This window comes from Vombatus ursinus, unplaced genomic scaffold, assembly GCF_900497805.2.
Source record: "Vombatus ursinus unplaced genomic scaffold, bare-nosed wombat genome assembly UNPS02014799.1, whole genome shotgun sequence".
Taxonomy (NCBI): Eukaryota; Metazoa; Chordata; class Mammalia; order Diprotodontia; family Vombatidae; genus Vombatus; species Vombatus ursinus.
In genome coordinates, this window is record NW_020954577.1 from 38,707,888 (window position 1) to 38,725,106 (window position 17,219).

A 17,219-nucleotide genomic window follows, 5' to 3' on the forward strand; every position below is an offset into this window, starting at 1 on the left:
CTCTCTCTCTCTCTCTCTCTCTCTCTCTCTCTCTCTCTCTCTCTCTCTATGTCTAAATCTATATCTATATCTACATACATAATATGTATATATATAATATCTACACACATATGTACATACATATATACACATACCATAATCTTGGAAATGGAAATGTAGCACATGCGTTTAGATGCTTATTGGCAGCTCCCACTGCCCCCAACGAGTGAATCCCCAGAGATTCACAATTACTCCATTATGGCAGTGGGATTTGTGATAAAAAGGGCAGCCCAGCTTAGATTAAATGTAACGCCCAAAGTTTGTTCCAGAGGATTAATAATGAAATATTTCTTCCTCCTTGGGGGGAGGGAAAGGGAGGCGGGGGGGGACTACTGGTATTAAGTGTTGAATATAGGAACAGATGTGATTGTTGAGTCGATTGGTCTCGCCTGATTTTGTTGTTTTGAGAGAGAATTCTGTTGCAGTATATTGGAATATTATTATGGTACCAAAAATGCAATGCTATGTAGATAAAAAAGACTACAAAAAATTGTGTGCTGCCATCTGACAGAAGATTCCAATGAGACAACATATACAAAGAGTTCTGTAAACCTTATAGTGCTATGCAAAATGCCAATTGCTATTATTATTTTATATAAGATAATTTGTTCATTTAGTGCCTACCGTGTATTCCCTTGCACTCTTTATCTATTGCTGCGTACGTTGTGTTTTCTCAATTAGATTCTAAATCTTTTGAAGGAGGAGAGGGAGGAGGAGAGAGAGAAAGAGAAAAACCAAGAGATGTGTTCCCTACACTCAATACTCCATCTCCCCTCTCTGTGTCCGTGTCCTCAGACTAGCTTGTCCCTCTTAGTTTCTTTAGCTTCTTCCAAGACTTAACTCAAATCCCAACATCTGCAAGAGACTTTTCTCATCCCTCCCAACCCTGGTTAGTGCCTTCCCTGCTGAGATGACTTTCCATCCAAGCTGTGTATTTCTTATACGCATATAGTTGTTTGCACACTGTCTCTCCCATTAGAATTTGATCTTCTTGAGGGTGAAGACAATGATGTGTGTGTGTGTGTGTGTGTGTGTGTCTTTGAATCCCCAACACTTAGTACGATGCCTGGCACATAGTTGAATACTTAATAATGGCCTTCTGATTTTGCATCTTCAGCTGCTAACACAATATGGGACACATACTAGGCACTTGAATATCTGTTGTTGTTACTGTCATGGAGGAAGAATAGGAAGATGAGGACTTGTGCCTGAATTTAAGATAATTTAATATGACACATGTTGTTCAGTCATTTTTCAGTTGTGGCTGATTCTTCACAATCCCATTTGGAGTTTTCTTGGCAAAGATACTGGAGTGGCTTCCCACTTCCTTCTCCAGCTCATTTGACGGATGAGGAAACTAAGGCAAATAGGGTTAAATGACTTGCCCAGAGTCACACAGCTAGTAAATGTCTGAGGCCAGATTTGAACTCAGGAAGATGAGTCTTCTTGACTCTAGGCCTGGCATTCTATCCACTGCGCCACCTAGCTGCTCTTAATAAGACACATACTGGAGCCAATCAGGAGCTGTTTAAACAGCATGGATGCCTCTCTAATTGTGCTAAACTCCACTGAGCTGTTCCTAAGTTATAGCACCAATTACCTAAAGGTTAATGGTGGGCAAATGGCGATGGGAGGATCGGGGTTTTTCTAAGAAATGGTCTGTGCAGCCCATTATGTTCAGGAAGATATCAGATGTATGATTAACATTGCAGAGCCACTCACCTGTGATACCTTTAAGTCCTGTGGAACGAAAGGAGGCTCTGATGTGGGGCTCAATGGAAAAGAGAGTTGGAGAACGCTTAACAGTAGCAGTGCTCAAGCAAAGAGACGGGACTTCCACTGGGGTGCTTAGCAAGGCAGAAGAAGAGACAGACATAGTGTGACCCAGAGCTGTGAGCACGGTGACAGCATCTGAAGCGACTGCTATCTCTGTGTCTAGACCTGGTCCTCGGCTCCTCAAGGGGTGCGCCCATCCCTGAAGGCCTCATTAACCTGGTGCCCTTCACACACAGGGCCTGCTTCTTTCTCCCAAGCCCAAGGGGTGAGGGTAAGACTACCCCTTCTCCAGAATGGATGACCATCTCCAAGGTCACACTGTCTCCTGCTTCACTGGAGGATCTCATCCGCTAAAGATTTTGAATCAGGTGAAGATATGACCAGTTAACCACTTGCTACGATCTTAACCTCTGGCTTTGGGGGTCATTGACTGCTCTTCCCGTCCCAAAACCGAAAGAAAAAAAAGTTATGTGTTTGTGTGGGGAGAGCTTTATGATTAAAAGTAATTTCTTATTTTAAAGTGATGAATAATATTACTTTGAACAGAAGCACTTATAATAATATAATTATAATAATAACTAATATTTATATGGCACTTAAGCGCTTTAAAGGCATTTTCACATTTGACTCTCATGGCAGCCCTGTAAGATAGGTGTTACTATCCTCATTTTACCATTGAGGTAACTGAGGCAGAGGTTAAGTGACTTGCCCAGGGTCTCACAGCTAGGAAGGAACTAAAAAAAAAAAATTTCATTCATTGGAAGAAACCCAAATTCTGAATGAAGTAAGTTCTGCATCCACATGAGGAAGGCCTGGGTTCAAATGCTCTCTCTGATACTTAAGTCGTGTGACCCTGGACAAGTCCCTCAACCTCTGCATTGCCTTATAGCAACTCCTCAGGATTCCTTCACAAAGTCTTTGACAATTTACAGCTAAGTGGTGCAAGGAGTCCACCAAACCGGGAGTTCCAATAGGTGATGAAGCCATAGACCCTTTAAGTATTCACCTCAATCTTACCCTTCAGGAGGAATGAAAGTGATGAAAGCTACAGTAGCCTATGATGCCTGGGGGCCCCTTATTATTGTTTGTTTCTTGGAATGACCATTATCGTCATGGCCATAGAATAGCCGAGCCTGGAAACTACTGGTCTGCTTGGAACTAAATGAGGTAGCAAAGCCAGTATCACAAGAACATGATATCTGCCCGCCTTGGATTTTAAAATTAAGTGGTTAATTTGTTTGGTCGCTTGGGCTAACATGTTTCAACCCGACAGCCTTAGAACCACGTCCACATGTTGTATATTCCTGAGCTGAATGGAAGGTCCTCGGGGGCATTCTTGTCTCTGTATCCCCAGTGCCTAGCCCAGAGCCTTGCACTGTGCTAGGAGGCAGTCAGCAAGCATTTATTAAGCACCTACTGTAGGACAGTCATTGGCTGTGCACCAGAGATACAAAGAAAGGTGAAAACACAGTTCCTGCCCTCAAAGAGTTTACACTCTAATGAGTGAAACAACATGTAAATACTTAGGTGTGTACAAGATATAAACAGAGTAAATCGGAGGTCATCCCAGTGGGAAAGCAGTCGTGGGGGGAGGGACAGGAAAAGGCCTCCAGCAGAAGGTGAGATTCAAACTGTCTTGAAGGAAGCCAGGAGGCAGAGGTGAAGGGGCGAGAGTATTCCAGGCATGGGGAACCAGTGAAGAGACACAAAGTTGGACACTTAGTAAACGATTGTTGATTTGGATTGGATTGGATGGAGTAGTTAAGTAACAGTCTAGAGGGGTCCCCCTGCCCATTTAATTATATTCCTCTATCCTTAAATGACACAAAATGAACGAATGAATAAACGAAATGAAAAATATTTTATCAAGCATACGGTGCATGCAAAACACTGGGCTACCTACCAGATATACAAATAAAAAAGGGGAGAAAGTCCCTGCTTTCACAGAGCTCTCTTTCCAAACACATCTAGAAGGTTTGAACCCTGAGTCAGATGGAAAATCCCAGCGTTCCTTAGGGTGAATCTGTGAAATCATGTGGCATTTGGTAGCAAGAAGATTTTTTTTGCAGGCCCTCAGTCGCTGTAGATGTCGAGGAGGCAGAGTCCTGCAATACTTTTCAGAAGAGTTGCCAGCTTTCATCACCAAATGGGGTGCTCCCCCAGAGGATGGTGGTAGGGGCTGGAGTGGAGGTAGGGCCTATTGTAGAGGGGAGGGAGGCTCTCTTAAGAGTGGGGTCCTTTGCTATCTCCCCTGAATTATTAGAACTTCATTTATCTTTCACATTCGAATTGTAAGGCTCTATCAAAGGGGGAAAAAATTGAATGGCCTGGGAAAAAAAAGAGTGAGACTCTTTCTTTGACACCTTCAGGGAAAGGCAGCTGGGGAGTCTGTGGCCTGTGTTATTTTCCATAAATTATTGATGACTTGAGCTGTAATCATTTACACCATTGAGCTTGGAGAGTATGGGACCAAGAGGAAGCTGAGAGAACATGCTTAATTCTCTACCTGTCTTTCAACTATAGTAGAAATGAAAGAAAAATACTGGCCCTCACTCAAGAGGGGCTCAGGGTATCTGACAGCCAGCCTTGGCTCTGCATAAAGATTCTGCTCATGCTTATGCATCATTTCTTCATCTTTAAAACTATAGTATCTTTAAGATTCTTCATTTTAATGTCCAACATTTCATATTCCTTATTTAATAATTTATCCAAGGGCAAATTAACATGGAGTCAGATACATAATTTAAAATACTTTTATTTATGTTCAAATGTACTGCAATATTCTGAGAGGGAAGGCACCTTGGGTCTAATTCATTCTGCCTACCCAAACCATGGAAAACGTCTACCTACTTCATAACATGGAAGACTATGCAAAGAAAGGAACTGGTTTATTCAAACACACACCCACACGGACACAATTCTACAAATTCTCTAGATTCATATTGGATCTATTGCTGGAACATATCAGTCAACTGTATTGGCTTTCCAGTCTCTGTGTATTATGTGAACATCACAGTCCCAGTGAAGATATGCGATCTGGGGCCAATTAAGATATATTGAGATGCTTGGCGAGCCGTCCATTTTCCAAGAAAGAAGTTTGCACTCGGCAGTTTCCCCCCTAATGCCACTTATTTCTCACATAACTCTGGCCTTGGTTTCTAGGTTGTGATCTATGTAATTTCTCAGAAAGAAATGAATAAGAAAGCCATTCAGGAGAGGACCACTAGAACGAGGCACATGGGAGAAACAAAATTGGTTTAAGTTGAGACCAGTGTGTGGGCAGACGAAAGATGAGACATCCATCCAGCTGTATGAAAGTCACAGGACAATGTGTGGTGTAAATCTCACAGCCTTTAAAGAACAGGACCCAGTTAATGTTTTCCTCCAGCAGAAGCAGAATGGAGTTTAGCTTTTTAAACAAAATTAGTCCTGGGCTATGGAAACATGATTATAGGTCAGTTCTGTAGGGTCACATTAGGGAGTGGGGTGATGATAAAGGTGGTCTCAGCAATGGGTGCAGATCCTAACCTGATCATGCCTTCACATACTGCATGATTTTTGTTTATTTCCTCCCATAAATATTCCAGATAGGACCTGCTTAACATGCTGGAGGTTTGGGATCTTTTAACATGTCATGGTTACCAGGACACCACCTGGGCTTTCCATCTGTAATCTCTTGCTCTTACTATATGACAAAGCCAACCTTCTTTCCTGAGGACTCATGTCATGGATGATGCCTTTTATATCATTTCTTGCATATGTCCCCTCACTCCTGTCACTTCAAATAATTTTCTCTTCTTATCTCTTATTGTGTTAAGTTACTAGTACAATATAAGCTTCTTGAAGACAGCTATGGTTTTTTGTTTTACTTTTGCATCCTCAGTGCCTAGGATAGAGATTTACACATAGTAGGTGCTTAATAAATGTTTGCTGTATTGTGTTATATTTTGATGTTGGTAAGATTTTGCAACCTATGTAACCCCATTATACTTATTTCCTTTGCCCTTTGGGGCACCTGCAATCTTGATTCTTGGAAGATTAGTCTTCAGTGATTCACATCTATACCACAGGAGATGCATGTTGACATCAGATGAACTGGGCTTAAAATCAATATTTGAGAATATGACTTTGGCATCAAGATATAGCTTGAAGTCTTTGGGAAGGCATCCTTCCTTTGTATTTACCTCACTTCAGTAAGTTAGAGTTAATTCAGCTCTTTCTAGGAGACTTCCTAGTGAGTGACAGTCACCAAATTATGATCAACATTTAATTTCTCATTCGTCTAATAATCACTTGGTAAAACTGTGACTTGGTCTGATTGTTCCGGATAACAATTTAGGATTATTCAAGAAAAGTGATTGAACTGCTCGTATACTTTGACTCAAAAATCCCACTAGGATAGGTAACCTAAGGATATCCAAGTCAGAAACAGAGGTCCAATATATTCCAACATATTCATAGCAACCCTTTTTGTGGTAGCAAAAAAAAAACTAGAAATGAAGTTGGGTACCCATCGGTCGGAGAGTAAGTGCATGAACAATCATGTAAGAACTGTCCAGTTAGAAATGGCAGTGAGAAGTTCAGAGAATCATGCAAAGACTTGTATGTGCTGATGTGGAGGGCTGTAAACAGAACTAGGAAAATGATACATGCAATGTAAGCAAAAAGATTACCATTAAAGGGGAATCAAACTGAGCCATTGCAAATGCAATAATGGGCATGGGAGGGTGGTATACACATCCAGAGATAATTATGATGCTGTAAAAATCAAAGGCATCAGTGAGAATTATTTTTATAAGTTCTTGGATACAAGTGCTTCATAGCTAAACGATGTACAGTTGAGGACAGTTTGCCTCATCGCTCACTTCTGAGCATTAATCCCACTTACTTCCAAATTGTAAACCATCCCTGAGTTTGCAAGTGTTAGGTTACTATGAATGAATGAATGACTTTTTAAAAAAAAATTATTAAATGCTTACTATGGGCCAGGCACTGTGCTAAGCACTGAGGATATAAATCAAAACAAGCAATTCAGTTCTTGCCTTCAATGGGGGGAAAATTACTTATAAAGGGGAGCTCTAAAGGGAAGGAGGGGGATGCCCTTTGGGGTCACAGTTTGGTGCTCACTTCTTTAAGAAAAAGAACTCCAAACTCTTATCAATATCCATGCTTCAGACTTAATTTTAGAAGGAGCTGACAGATGGGTGTGTGGTTGTGTGGTCTCTTCAGAAATACTATTCTGCAAGCAGGAAAGGACTTGTTCCAACATAAATCACCCCAATGATGCAAAGTAGAAAATAGCAAAGCATTCCTGGTCTTCTTGGCTTCTTCCGTCAGCCTTCCTGCATCACTGCCTGTCTATCATAGAGAGTTTTCTCTGGAATGAAGAGTAATTAGATGGAACATAGGAGAAGGGAGTTATGAGGGGAAATGAAAAGGAGGTAGAGGAAGAGGAAGAGAGATAGGAGAGAGGTAAAAATCAAGTCTCAGTTCATTTCTAAAATAAATACAAAGAATGAAATCCAAATATATTTGTCCTTTTAAATGCAGATCACTTGAAAGAGGGTAAAAACTCAGCATCCCCCTAATATTCATTTCAATTCTTTCTTGACCATCAATATTGGCATCCCCCACAACCATCTGTTAAAAGGTCCCCTCTGCACTGCACTAAACCTGGTATTTATAAGTGAGTTGGACAAAGGTAGTCCTTGTCTTCTGATCATACCTCGAAACATCGTAAGTTTCACAAAGAATTGTTCTCCCCTCTACCCTGTGAGGTGCCATTTTTACTCTCCTCATTTTACAAGTTAAAAAATCCAAGGTTCATGGAATGGCAGCCACCGGGCTACCAGCTAATAAGCGTCAAGGTTGGGATTCAAACCCAGCTCTGGTGATACTAAATCCAATGTGCTTTCCACTAAACTGGGCTGCTTCTACGTTAGGACAAATGGTACTCTCCAAGACAGACAAAAAGGTTATGCATATAACTGGGTTTGGAAATTTAAAAAGCATTGAACACATTAATCAAGATCATAGCATTATGATGAACTTATTAACCATTATACACAAGCAATACAGGGAGTGCCAGTTATATGGTGGTGAGTGAAGATGAGTGGACAGCTATACAACCAAACGATGTGGGACTGGGGACAATTTGCCTCCTCTCTCCTAATTAGTCAAGGAAGGCTTCCTGAAGTAGATGAAACTTTGAAATTCTTTGACGTGTCTCTTGATGGATCCAGATTCATCACTGGGGTCATTGTTGATGTTAATTTGCTATTTTTTTCTGGTGAATTTTCTTTGAGATCTTTTTTTTTATCATATCTGTTTATCATGACTTTAATGATCAGGTACAATGGACACAGATCCCTCATCAAGCTAAAGTTTTGTTTCCTACTTCCTTATTTCTTCGTCTTTGTCCAAAGAGCTCTTTGGTTGCTCTGCTGCTTTTTTCTCTCTGCCCTTTTTTAACTGTCCGACTTTAAATGAGAAGATCTCTCTATTCACATGGAGAAGGAGAATAATATTGAAGCACTGAGCTCTTTGGTGACTTCTCATGCCACAATCTTACGAGATCTCTGCAGATGGCTTGCTTCATTTGAATAAAGAGGAAGACCTTGATGAGCTCATATGGGATTCAGCAGCAGGAGCGAAGTTACTATAAACAATGGGTATGTTTGACCTCATGGTCAATGACCTCAATGGTGGTCAGGCTGGATATTCTAATAGCTGTAGAGGACTGATGCTGAAGTTATGAGGTCTTATCAGATTCCATTAATGCCCTCATTTGAAAAGGTGAGGGAGCCATCCATGGTAGAAGATGGAGAACTTTGGGTTTAAATACAAAAGATAAGTATTACAGCTCACATTAATATAGCACTGCATAGTTTACAAAGCATATCTTTATAAGCTATAAGGTATGTAGGACAGGAATGGGGACTCAATCTATGATTTATTTGGTAGAGATAAATCCTAGATGAAAAAATTCACTCCACCTATGCGGGTCAGGACCTCCTGCGCAACATAAAACATGTCTAAGGCACTAAGAGTTTAAGCGACTTATCCAAGGTCACACAGCTAGTATGTGTCCGAAGCAGTATTCAAATCCAAGTCTTCCTGGTTTTGAGGCCAGGGATCTCTAGCCATTACATCATGCTGCCTCTTTTGGGTTAGCTGATGCCAGTGTTATTATCCCCTTTCTACAGAGGAAGAAGAAAAGGAGCAAGGACTATGTCCATTGTGGCTCAGCCAGTAAGTATCCAAGTTAGAACTTCAAACAAGAGTCTTGTGTCCATCACACTCCATCTGTAAGTCATTTGAGTAGTTACTAGTCATTTAATCATAGTCTTAGAGCTTGAAGAGACCTAAAATCTCATCTAATCCAAATCCTCATTTTACAGGGTAGTAGTGACTTAACCAAGGTAGTGAGTAGCAGGGCCTGAATTTGAACCCACATCTTCTGACTCCAAATCGATCTGAGGAAGGTAAGCAGATATTTGAAATGGTAGAAATTACTTTGGTAGCTACTACTGCTCTGTAATTATGGAGTAGGATCAGTGCAGTAGCAGAGAAGGCAGGTAATAGGATTTATTCAGGACCTAATGGTTTTAGGTGGTGTGGTAAAGAGGAAATTAAAGGAATCCTGATGGATTTTGTATGCTTTCCTCAAGAGAATCACCAGTGTGGATTTTGAGGTGAGTCAATTGGGGGAAATGTTTCAATGCATTTGAAATTTCAATCCAAGTCCATAAGATTTGATTTGTGCCTAGACATGGCTTATTGAGCCAGAACTCAAAGTCAGCTTAATTCAATCCAGCCAAAAACAAGCAAAAAATTTAGCCGATGCATGATCCAGATTCAGTCTTAACAAATGGAATTGAAATTCCTAATGGATGTTTCTTTCTCCTGTTTAACTACTTCATTTTGTTTGCAAAAGGCTACCTACCCACTTGGGCTTGTGGGAGGTACTGCGAATGGGTAGACAAGTGCTGACTCACTGCCAGTTGCACTCTAAATTAGCCCTTGAAATAAAGGTTTCCAGGGGAAGGTTACCCAAGCACTCCCTTTTTTCTACCATATGGCCCTTGTGTAGCATCTGGATAACCTCCAGTTTGGTCCAGGAGGCTTTTCTTTGTTGGTTGATCTAAGCTAGACCCTTGCTTCCTATCCGAGTTAGCTTAATTAAATCCTAAAGTATCATTTCATGATCTTGATGTAAAAACCTCGACTAGTGCTATATAACTGGTCTAGTCAATAAGCCTTAAAAAAGGAAGAAAACAGAAATGAAGGCTTCAGAAGGAAATCGTTTTAGACCTAAGGGTCAGAATGAAAGAAAGCAAAAGGACCGACATAAAGAAGGCAAGAAAGAGACCCAGCGTTTGAAAGGTCATTCTGGGGAAGCATGACAGTGGATGTATCAGCAAAGGGCTCGTGGGGTTGACGCTCAGCCCTGAGACCTGGGATTTGTTGTGCCTGGTCTGAGTTGATGAGTATGGAGTCAGTCTGAGGAAGCAGTGGGTAGTCTAGTGAGTACAGAAAATACAAGGAGAATCCGCGATTCCGTCAGCTTAAGGAACTCCCACGATAGGAACTTCTTCATTCAGTGTAGATTACAACCCATGTATGATTCAGTAAATAATATTCCTAGGGCAGCTAGGTGGCACAGTGGGTAAAGCTCTCGGCCTGGACTTAGGAAGACGAGTTCAAATCCAGTTTCTGACACTTATTAGCTATGTGACCCTGACCAAGTCACATAATCCTGTTTGCCTCAGTTTCCTCATTTGTAAAATGATCTGGAGAAGGAAGTGGCAAACCAGTCCAGTATCTTTAGCAAGAAAACCCCAAATGGGGTCACAAAGAGTTGGACACAACTGAAGCGACTGAACGAAATGTGATTTGCGTTAGCGAATGATGTTTTCACATCAAACCTCAGTTGTTGAAACTCAACTGGGGTGTGAGAGCATTTCCCAAGTGACCAAACTGATTAATATTAGCTAACATATGTAGCAGGGACTGTGCTAAATGCTTTAAAATTGTTGTCCGATTTGATCTTCAACAACCCTAGGAGGTAGGTGCCATTATTATCCCTATTTTATAAATGAGGAAACGGAGACAAACAGGTGAAGTCACTCAGCTACTAAGTGTCTGAGGCTGGATTTGTACTCGCGTCTTCCTTCCCAGCTCCAAGCCCAGCCCTCTATCTACTTTGCTACCTAATTGCCCTTGATTATGCAGAGAAAGGAAATTCAGTATGAGAATTTTCCCCTACCCCTATTAGCACATGCCTGCCCCTAACAAATACCACGAGCTGAGATCCCACTCCTGCTTCAGAATGTCTATGAGCTTCGTTTCTTTTGGAAACACACACACACACACACACACACACACACACACCCCCTTGTTTTCCTGGTGACTGCATTTGTAAGCTCTGCAGAGGGGAGCCCTCCAACCAGAAAGGTTGGCCAGGCTTCCAGGTTCCTCCTTATCTAAATGCTTGTGAAAACAACCCCAATGCAAATAAAATTATGCTCTTGGGTAAAAGCTGTTCTCCCTTTGTAGGTCTTTTGAAAGTAGTGGAATTCCTGGTCATTCTATATGAGTGTACAGGCTTTGGGGAGTAAAGTTTCTAATCCCAACGTGTTTTGCTTACTCATTTACACCTTTCTTTACATGGGAAGAAAAGTCTCATGGCATCCACTGAAAAATGTTTTGTCTTCATTCTTCTATAGGATCTTGGTGAAAATAATTCATTTGAGTTTAATTGACTTACTGATGCTAGTACGAGAGAAAAAAAATCCATCCAAGATGCTAAATGCTTTCTTTCTTTATACACCTACTAAGGATGTTTTAGACCAGGAGAGCGGGTGGGTTACAATTAGATTTATACATCCTTATACAGTGTGAAGGACGTATGTGGGTGTGGGTATGGGCTTGCTAGCCTGGCTGCTGATTCCAGCCTCAACCCAGAAAATCTGTGCTTGAATGCCAACCTCACCGGGTTAAAACTCCTAATAGCATAAAGAGACTTAGCCAACCAGGCTGGCCAGAGCTGTCAGACCAGTGCTGCAGGAATCAAATTTCACCCCTGGTGTGTTTTTATGGTATTGAATAAGGAGCACCAGAGGATGCCAGGTAGACATTATTACCACATTTTTCCTCACTTTTGGTATTCTGCCAAAAAGGATTTAATTTCGGCAGTTCAAATATTAGCCGATTAGGTTGAATCCCAATGAACAGAGCTAAAGGGAGACTATTAAGTGAACTAATAAAAAGCTAATTTTAAGCTGTATTGATTAGAGATTTTTCTTCTCAAAAGAATACTCGAACTGCAGAACTGGACATTTCAGAAAATGAGAACCAACCTATTAAGGTGAAAGTGATCAAGCACAATGTAATCAGTTAATGATATTTTTTGAAAGAGATCGGACTTCTGTGCAGAGTTGATGGTGGGGTAGGAAGAGTGCTGGATTTAAATTCAGAGGGCCAGGGTTCAAATCCTGCGATGCTGCTTCTTCCTTCTGTGACCTGAGTCTAGTCCCCTTACCCCTCTGGGCCTCATTTCTAAAAAGGCGGTGTTAGATGAGGCGGTCTCTAAGACCTCAGCTCTCAATCTGGGATCAATATGTGAGATACCATATTTCCTACTGACTCGATTTAAACTCCTCAGCTTGCCATGAGGCCCTTCGCAGTCTGTCTCTAGTCTGCTTTCCCATGTTTATTCCATACTATTTTCCTTCACACACTATAGATTTCCACCAAACAGGCCTGAGGACAGTTTCCTGACTTCAGCCTGATCTCTCTAGCTCCTCCTCCAGTGAGCATGTATTTTTGTTTCTTTGTTGTGCTCTACCCACCACACACCAAGTAGACTGCAAGAAAAGGGAAGGTTTCCACTTTACCCTTGTATTTCGAGCACCTAACACAGTGCCTGGCACTGTACTGAATTTGATGGATCAGATCCTTATTTTGATTGTGAGCTAAATGGACCTTGAGGGTAGAAGAGTTAGAAGAGAGAGTTAGGAGAACACATGGAGTAAAATTGTGCAGGGTAGGAAGGAGCAGGTTGGTTCATTTGCACTGGTGGAAGGATTCCCCATATCCATGAGATCATGGAGCCGTTGAATATCTGTGCCCTCCACCAACTCAAGGATGGGGAAAGTCCTTAAGGACAAAATAAGAATCCTATAATAGCTTTCTTCCATTCTTTGCTGTTTAGTTTTGTTGTTGTTTTTACTCTATTAAAGGTCATAATCAAAGGAGCTTGTCCTCTTCCCTTTGTCCTACTTATCTGTGACACATTTTCTTTCCCATTATTATTCAGCCTTGTCTTTATTTAGGTGAGACGCATTACTTTCAACTAATTGGTCCCACTTGTCAAGCCCTGTCCTCTTGAGCACAAGGAAGGGTGGACTGAGGTCAGGATAGTAACCTGGATGGCAAAGGAATCTAATGATGAGTGAGGGATCTGAGATGCTAAAGCAGAAGGAGAAGCCACGGAGGAATACCAAGACATAATCCAGGTCAAACTGAAAAGGATAGGCTATGCAAACTACAAATGGAAGAAAAGTAGCAGAATCAAAATGGAAGTCAGTAGATCAATGCAGTTCAACCAAACTAAAGGTTCATTTCACTCCACTTACCCTGGGCACCATTTGGGGCATCTTGCCCCAGGTACAAAATTGCTAGTTACCCCTTTGCCCCGACATACTAATCAAAAGAAATGAATGAAATAGAACAGGGGAAAGGGGGATGAGGTTTGCAGGGGGCGGGAAGGGAGGGAGGCTGAGGAGTCTTATTTGTGAGGACAGCTGATAATTTGCACTACCTGGCGATTTTGAGCGTTCAGCATGTTTCCACAGGGTGAATTAATTGCTCGGCTTTGCCTTTTCCTTTGCATAAAGCCAGGGAGATTTATCCACTCATGTTTGGACAAGACCTCTTTGCAAGTCTGACCAGCTGGGTGGCGGTTGGACTGGACCATGATAATGCTGTAAAGGCTCTCCAGGGCAGTTCATTGTCACTCTAGTTGGGAAATGCTAACAGAGGTCAATTATAGTTCAGTTTCCTACCTACAGAATTATGGCAGGATGCGAGCAGTATGCATGAGATGGATAGATCAGCAGAAATATATTCTTGTCTTCCCAGTGGCAGCCAACTCTATTTTTAAGTCTGAAGTCCAAGAACCTGTTTGTTTTCATTAGGACTGCAAGAAGTCATTTCCCCAAACTGGAAATTAAAGACAAAAGACAAAGAAATTGAGAAAAATGTCATGCCAAATAAAGCGCCACTCCCTCCGATGACACTGTTGATGACATTGGACTTTTTTTTAAAGTCCTTATCTTCACTCCCAGATCTGTTGGAGTGACCCCATACCATTTCCATATCATACTCGTAACTAATGTAGCATCACATCTCGACACCTCTTCCAGGTCTATCACCCATTTCCTGGTCCCTTCCCCTTTCAAAATCTACCTTTCTTATGTTCCATTCCCTCTAGGTGAAAGGAATGAATCATTTCTGTAGCTCTTTTCAGTACTTTTATCACCTACCCATGCTGAGCCCTCATTTTCTACATCTGTAAAATGGGGATAATAACATATGTACTCTCATAGTGTTAACAATCTCAAGTGTTGTTGGGAGGAAAACTCATTGAAAACTTGAAGAAGAATGACATAGAAGTGATACTTGTTTCCTCATAACAACCTGCAGGGTGTCTTTCATAAGTATTATTTTCCTCATTTTACAGATAAGGAAACTGAGGCTCAAGGACATTAGGTTACTTGCCTGTGGCTATGCAGCTCCCAAGTAGGAGAGACAGAACTTAACCCAACTTTTAAAAATGTATTAATATTTTTTGTTTTAATATTACTTTTATTTCTAGGTGTTTCTTTCCCCCTCCCTCTCTCAGAGAACTATGCCATATAAAAAAAGAATGAGAAAGAGGAAAATAAACCAGTTCATCAAAACCAACCAACACATCAACTATATCCAATGTTAGAGTCAGCGTTCCACACCCACAGTTAACCCAGTTTTTCTGCCTCCTCATCCCAGTGCTCTTTCCACTAGGTCCAGTAAAAGAAGTCAGTGTAAATCCCTTCTTATAGAACGTTTGTATTTTAGTTGGGTCCTTATTGTCTTAGCTGAAGGCAAGCAGAATTCCAGGTCTTGGGGCCGGAACAGAGATATCTTTAAGGGAGGCCTCTGCATTGGCCAACACTTCCTAGGTGGCCACCTGCTTTGAGCACCTATGACCTTTCAGTACCTTGAATACCTCCTGCCCACCATAAAGTATCAGGCAACATGAATCCTTTACCAAAGGATCTGAATTCTCATAGGAAGTTACTTCTCCCTCTTCTCTACCTTGTAGAATCCCAAGTCTTCCTAGGATACCCAAGGGCCATCTCCTACATATAGCCCTATAACCCAGTTGATAACACACTCTTGAAATTGTTTTGTTCCACTTGGCATTTGTTTTAGTACACATATTGTATCCTATAACAAAACTCTGATTCTTGAGTAGAAAGGACTATTAACCTTTTTGTTTGGTTGGTTTTCTATCCCCAAGCTTAACGGCATACCTTACACACAGTAGGTACTTAATGAACATTTCTTGAATTGAATTGAAACTTCTTTGCCTTGAAAGTTCAGCTCATACTGGAATAAACCAACCTCTAAGATCTCTAAATTCTGGGAAATCTTTTCCAGCGAAGTCCAGTGGGTCTTTAGGTCATGTTCTGTTTTCTTGGAATTTCACAAGATTTCAAAGCCCCCCCCCCTCCTTCACCCTGTCTGCTCTGAATCCAAGACTCCCAAGTTAAATAGTGGATGATGTAGGCATAGTGCATACCAAATGGGACACAAAAGGAAGAGTCTTTTTTTAAGGAATCATTTTTTTTAAAGCAGCCTTTTGCTTCTGCCCTTAATTTCCTGCTAGCACCGTGTCTCATGGTTTTCTATAATTTATCTACTACTCCTGTCATTCTGTATTTTTTAAAAATTCCATAAAGCGTTTTTTTTGAAAGAATGCATATGTGAAAGACAATACTGTATCCCAAACAAGGTGCTATTATAAAGAAGGCCATCCCCAGGCTTTGTGTCTCTTCCTTCACAATGGCCTGGGCTGCCAGCATCAGCTCCAAACAGTGGGTCCCTTCGGCCTGGTTCCCATGGTGTTATTGTTCAGAGGTGTCAATGGGCATCAATCACAGACTGGAGGCTTTCTCTGTACAGCCCACAGCCTTTTTGTTTGGGCGCTTAAGCTTGGTGCTCCTGTTTCCAAACACAGAGGTAGGAGAAATCTGAACCTGGCTTTATTTAGCGAATTGGTCTGTAAGGAGTAAACCTCCAGCCGAGCAAGATATTATTTCCAATTAAAACCTGGATATCCTCATTGTTACTAAAACCTGGCTGGAGGGCATTAGATATTCATTCCTGAAAGGAGACTTAACCAGATAGTTTTTCATGGCATTCTATCTTTCATTTGGAATTTGGGGAGGAGCTGGTTGGTTTTCCTTCTTTCTTTGATTCTTTCTTTCCCTTTCATTCTCTCTCTTCTCTTTTTTCTTTCTGCTTATCATTGCCTCTCTTTCCCCTTTTTCCTATCTTTCTCTTTTTCTCATTCTTTCTCTTAATCTTTTGTTCTTTTTCTTTCTCTTTTTTCACTCATTCTTTTTCTCTTTCTCACTCTTTCCCTAATTCTTACTTTCTCTTCTCTTTTTTGTTCTCTTGCTTTCCCTCTATCTCTTTTTTCCTTTCTCTTTGCCTTCCTTTCTCTTTCCCTCTTCCTTCCTTCCTCTCTTTTCTCCCCTTTTCTTTCTCTTTCTCCTTTTTCTCTGTTTTTTATTTCTTTATTTTTTTCTTTATTTCTCTCTACTTCCTTTCTTGCCTTTGTCTTTCATGCAGATAGAAACCCTTCCATGTTGTTAGTTTCTGAGCTCCTCATCCTTTCATGCTCATCCTTCTGTTCACTTACGCTTTTGATTGTTTATTGATCACAGAAAAACAAATCAGATTGTCTTAATGAATTTTATACACTTGCATCTGATTTGGTTACAGGTCACCTATACTGTTCCTTGTCAGGCATTTCATTTGAATTCTGAGTCTATTATTTAGCCTTTAATGAGGGGTTCCTTTGTAATACATTAATTTAGGTTCTAAGTGTGAGGCAGTATTTTCAAACACAATTATAAAGCAAGCTAAGAAAGCATTTTTGTTTTCAATATGCAATATGTTCAATTCAATTTTGCAACCATTTATTAAATAACAATTATATATAGATCATTGTGCTTAGGACTAGGGAGACAAGATGTCCTCCAAAAGCGTGTTGTTTAAGAGGGAGAATAAGGAGAGAACAAAAATAAAGAGATTATGAAGTGAGTTGTGATAAGGGTAAAGGACAGGTTTAG